Raw genomic sequence first — 6,000 nt, 5'->3', positions numbered from 1 at the left:
TTATATTATCTCTTCAATATTTTGTTTATTTTTATTTAAGTTCAACTTAACTTTTAATCATTACAAATCAATATTAAGACAATAAAACTGAAAGTAATATTGTTTCCTTTGCATCCGTGTAACTATTTTAAGGTTGCTAAATTCGACATAAGAGCAATATTACTTTAATGTTAAAGTCGCGTCATAGTACGAACTGAGTGAACGAATAGCGACAAAGCCAATAAAACATCATAGTCTTAACATTACAATAAGCTTAATTTGAGCGCGTTATGGTACGAAAAGTAAATGTAAGGTTAAAGTAATATTGTTTTAAGAGATTGTGGTAGGCCCCCAGTGACCTACTAAAGATGTCACGCTTCTTCAATGTATTACAACAATATTGTACATCTTTCTAACAGATTTCAATCATACTTAAGTAATCAATAAATGTTTGCCTTTAATTTTTATATTTAAGATTAAAACGAAATGGTATCGTAGTTGCGTATTGTGAAGCGTATTAGTGGAGACTCCTAACCCACGAACCAACGGGGAAGGGTGCAAACATAGGTTCTTAGTAGGTCTTCCGAGGATCGATCGGGCGAGCTTTTATCGCCGTATGGGTCCACGGAGAACAGTCCCACATTAACCCCGCCATGTCATCACCCGTGGCGGGGTATGCGTAACGCGTTTTCCCGTGTAATAAAAAAGGCTGTGAATAATAATAAATCACTCATAGCTCACACGTAGTAGCGCAGAAACGCGGAGAAATTAATTGCACGATATTTTAAAATTTGCGTTTTAGAAATAAAATACTCTGTTACTGTAATTTTCCAAAAGCATTTATTACGGAACACGGGAAAGAAAATTTCATTAAAATATATATATATAACTACGCAGAGGTACGGGACTCGATTCCCTGGCCGGGATTGTAAGGCCTATATTTGTTTATCTCATGAGTTTGGGTGTAATTTGTGGTTGTCTGTGTGTGTGTCCATGGCACCCGCGATACAGGGTTTCCCTAGTGCGGAGCTATGAGTGTGTTCGTTACATAAAAATTCAATAGATTTTTTTCTTTCCTTGATAATCGTAGTAAAAAATGAAAATTTTTCCCTAAATTCCCTAGTGCGGGGCTATGTTGAGTGTGTGCGTTATTGTTATTGTTATTATTATTATTATTATTATAAGGTTACATTGGGCTTTGAGAATAAAACAGCGGCAGTGGAACGACGGGTAGCTCAGGCGTGGGTTGCATTCGATGCCAACAAACAAACGCTATGTGACAGAATACCCCTACATCTCAAAGTTGTCATGCCCGTGCTCGTCTATTTTAGGGAAACCATGACTCTTACAAAAAAGCTCGCCGAGAGGTTCCGAGTCGCGCAAAGGGGCATGGAGAGAGCAATGCTCGGAGTTACCCTGCGAGACCGAAAAAGTAACGCTTGGATCCGGAATAGGATCAAAGCTAAATATGTCAAGGTTGTCATCGCGAAGAAAAGGTGGGCGTGGGCGGGGCACATTGCGAGAATGGACGAGAGGCGCTAGACAAGGCGAGTAATTGAGTGGAGACTCAAAGCGAATGTCAGAGGGTGCGGCAGATCACCGCAGCGCTGGTTGGACGACATCCGACGACACGGAGGTCGGAACTGGATTAGTCGGGCACAGGATCGCCAAGAGTGGAAGAAGAGGGAAGAGGCCTACATCCAAGATTGGATAATAAAACGGCCGCCATGATGATGATGACTCCACCTCTAAGGGTGGAAAATTAGGGGATAAATCCGGTTTATTGAATTTAACTCACTTTCCGTTAACCGATTTCAATAAAACTTGGCACATAGATGTAATTCCAATGAAAATAAAACACAGTCATACATAGACAACTACAAATTACACCCAAAGTCACGGGAGAAACAAATGTAAGCCATACAAGTATTTCTTCCGGCCCGGGAATTGAACCCAGGACCTCTGCGTGGCAGACCAGCATGGTAACCGCTCGGCCACGGAGCCAGTTGCAAAATAGATATTGTATCAAAATTAGTAGTGACGCGGTTGCAACGCCTTAGATGCGCCATTGCAAGGCTTTCTATCATGATTACATTCGCCCGTTTCCGTAAATCACGAATGCCTCCGAAGCTTGATCTATAGAAAATAGTACTGTAGTTCTCACCTCTATTTTCTACATTGAATTATGGGAGTAGAAGCGGTAATGCACAGGGGACTAGCTTCCTTTCAAATGCACTTATAAGCAGATTACGCTGCCGCCTTCCAAATACCATTTGCTTTAAAATGGAACATGCATTTTTGCTGCTTCCAGGCATTTCCAGCGATTCATACCTCTTTGAGTGGAATATTGGTAGAGAATTTAATATTGCAGTTCGTCGAATAAAAAAAAATCATCTTTTATTCAAATGAGCGCTCGCTGACAATCTGTCATAGCTTATAAAAGTTAGAATTCAGTAAAAATACACATACATATTTGGGCTAGCATGTGTTGTTTTTATTATTCATGATATTTAGTGACAGGACGAACAAGTCCAGCGCCTGGTGGTAAAAGACACGCCTGTCTATAGCAGTTACAGTGCTACTCAGAGCTTTAGATCGCAAAGATCTGAGGAGCACTGCCACTGTACCCGTCACCTTGAGACATAAGGAGACAAGTCCCATGTGCTTGTAATTTCATCAGAATTACTTTTCAAAAGGACAAAGGTAAGGTGGCAATACTTTCCTGGACGAACTCCAAGGATGCCGGTGAAATTACAGGCACATGGTACTTTTTAACTGCCTCCGTAGCAGAACGGTTACCATACCGGACTGCCACGCAGAGGTCCCCGGGTTCGACTCCCGGGCCGGGAGAAATATTTGTATGGCCTACATTTATTTCTCTCGTGAGTTTGGGTATAATTTGTGGTTGTCTATGTGTGTGTCCATGGCACCCGCGACACAGGGTTTCCCTAGTGCGGGGCTATGTTGAGTGTGTGCGTTATTATTATTATTATTATTACTTGTCAACTTTATGTCATAGAGGGCTATCGCTCAGTGGCGAGACATCCATATAACTCGATTCCCACCGGCTTGCCTAAAATTTTCCACGTATTATCAATTATTAAAAATATTTTAAAGTAATTTATTACAGTTTCTTCTGACTTTTATGTCTAGAATAATTAACCAGTGCAATAATGTGTACAGGTATCTCGTGTTCTAATAAGTGCTGTGTTGTCGCCAATGTGTCACTTGTTAAGGTAAGTGGTTTTTGTCAATACAAAAACCACTTACCTTAACAAGTGACAGCCGCAGTAATCTCCGGCTTGACTAGAGACAATTTTCACTCCTCGCCACTGCTATCGCTCTACGGAACGAGTCAGCAGAGCTCAGCGGGCCTTTGTTTTTTTAGTTTTAACGGTTTTTTTGCCATACCACACCCTGTGGAGAAATTAAATTAAATTTTAAAACTTAAACTTAATTAAAACCAAAATTGAATTTTAAAACAGGATGTAAATATTTTAAAACAGTTGTTAAAACCTAAAATATGCTCCATTAAAAATTTCCTCGAAGGCGCTTTCGCCCTTTCTAAGAAACATCGATGATATTATTGTATAAATCTCAATGTGAATAGTAAATACGTTTTTTTCATATAAATGTTTACAAAGTGCTTATCATAAAAAAGTTCCGAGAGCTCTTTCAACGGAAAATATAAAATAAATATTTTTTTCCAAGGCGAATAACACAATTATGAAAGACGTCAGAATTTGTTTTTTTAATCCTTCAATTATAATATTACTTAATCTAATGTACCTATTAGTAGCGGTGGTAGCCTAGTGAGAGAACGGTTGCTCGCCAATTGAAAAGTCCACGGCTCGAATGCCCGGGGCGGCATGTACCTATGACTTTAATTACTAAGTTACGCGCATTTGTAAATAATAACGCACACACTCAACATAGCCCCGCACTAAGGAAACCTTATGTCACTGGTGCCATGGACACACACAAATTACACTCAAACTCACGAGACCACTAGGAATCGAACCTGCGACGTCTACGTGGCAGTCCAACATGGTAAACGTTCGGCCGCGGAGGTAGTTTTGCAGGCTAAAGTCTCCTTAGAGGAGACTCGTACCCAGCAGTGGAATGTGTGAAGTATGTACTATTCAGGACTTGTGCCCTAGATTGTACATTATATTAACTCTACAAGCATGGAAATGATTCGTAAAAGATTTTGATATGAATAAATACTAAAAATATTTTCGTCTCACATTAAAAACCTCTTTATTGGTTCGTCGGAATGAGGACGAACCATTGATGCGATGTAAACGGAATATTTTATTCAACAACGCTTCTAAAATAACATGGCATTTGTAATGATTTGAAGATTTATGACTCAGTGGAGTAGATACTGGTAAATTATCGACTAACAAGTATTAGATAGATAGATAGATAAAATCTTTATTCACCACCATGACAAGTACATACACAGACACATGATACAGACATTAACTTAGACGTAACACAGTAATATATTCTACTAGTATCTCTCTTGGAAGCCATGGCAATGAAAAGGCGTTGACTCAGCATAAATGGCGCAGCTGCCCGCGATGCTGGTATTCTGCCAGGACCCTATAGGGACAGGGACGCCACTCGTAAAAACCCAAAACAAAATCAATTTAATTCAATTCAAATTCTAACCAATTCAATTCAATCCAATTCAATTTAACTCAATTCAATCCAATTTAATTTCATCCAATTTATTTATTATTTATTTATTTTTTCTCAAACCCTTTAGCCACTCATATTTCCAATTTTTGCATATTTAAAAGATACTCTTGCAGCTTCTGCTTGAAAGTTCTTTTTGTATTAGGGGGTATACCTCCTCCCTTTCTCCGCCCGAAATTTATTCGAAATAATTATGGTCAAATAAATAATACTCAAAAATATAATTAAAATATAATTTCGAGGATAGACGTGGCGCAATGCCTCAAAGTAAAAAGCAATGCACATTACTATACACACTACACACATATAATATTACGATGCTTAATCAATCTTATTTAATTTGTATCAATCTCAATTTATTTCTAATTTTACATTATAATATTTACAATTTACTGATACTGTGCTTAATTCTACTAACAATTTGTGTGTTGCATAATAGTATTACTTACCTCGCTATGTCATCTTCGAGTAGATTTTGCTTTGGTTGTTTGACAACGTTTCGTAATGTATGGCCTGTAGCAGGTGTAACTGCTAATATTCGTGTTTTAAAATGACTTGCAGGACTAAATTTCTTAAATTGGGACTGTACAATGCAGGCTCCCTGAATACAGGACACGACGATTTCCTCGTAGCAATGAGCCGCTTTCAACCGGATATCGTGGCAATCAACGAATCCTGGTTACCATTGGGACAAGAAGCGCGCGCCCCGAATGTGCCCGGTTATAGTCTGAGAAGCACTCCGCGTCCGTTGCATATGCGCGACGGAAGGGGGGGTGGTGTTGCCTTTTATGTAAAAAAAGACGTTCGCGTGCGCTATGTAAAACACCCAGAGGCTAACATTGAGCAGATGTGGCTTACTGTAAGGGCGAACGCTCAAAGCCTTGTTATTGGAACTGCCTATAGACCACATTGGGTCAATATTGATACGTTTATTGATACGTTAACGGACACACTTGTATACTTTTCGAAATATGACAATATAGTTTTGTTGGTGGATTTTAATATAAATATGCTTGATCAGTCACATAGTAACACAATAAAATTAATTCAATTTTTAAGTTACATGGGGCTTCAGCAAGTAGTCAACGGTGCCACACACTTCTCAACCGGTACTGAAACTCTCATAGATCTTGTTTGCACAAACTTACAGGTTCGGGAAGTAACTGTTTCTAATATTACAGGCTCACTCGGTCATGCAATGATCACTGTAAATCTGTTAGTGAAGAAAAATAAAACACCCCCGAAGTCCGTTGCTTACCGACCTCTCTCTAGTATAGACATCAATAATTTCAACTATGATTTAGAATTGATTGACTG

The sequence above is a fragment of the Hyposmocoma kahamanoa genome, unplaced genomic scaffold, assembly GCF_003589595.1.
Source record: "Hyposmocoma kahamanoa isolate Upper Pololo Valley unplaced genomic scaffold, ASM358959v1 76, whole genome shotgun sequence".
Lineage (NCBI taxonomy): Eukaryota > Metazoa > Arthropoda > Insecta > Lepidoptera > Cosmopterigidae > Hyposmocoma > Hyposmocoma kahamanoa.
The sequence above is the reverse complement of the archived record's forward strand: the minus strand, read 5'-3'. Positions refer to the sequence as shown.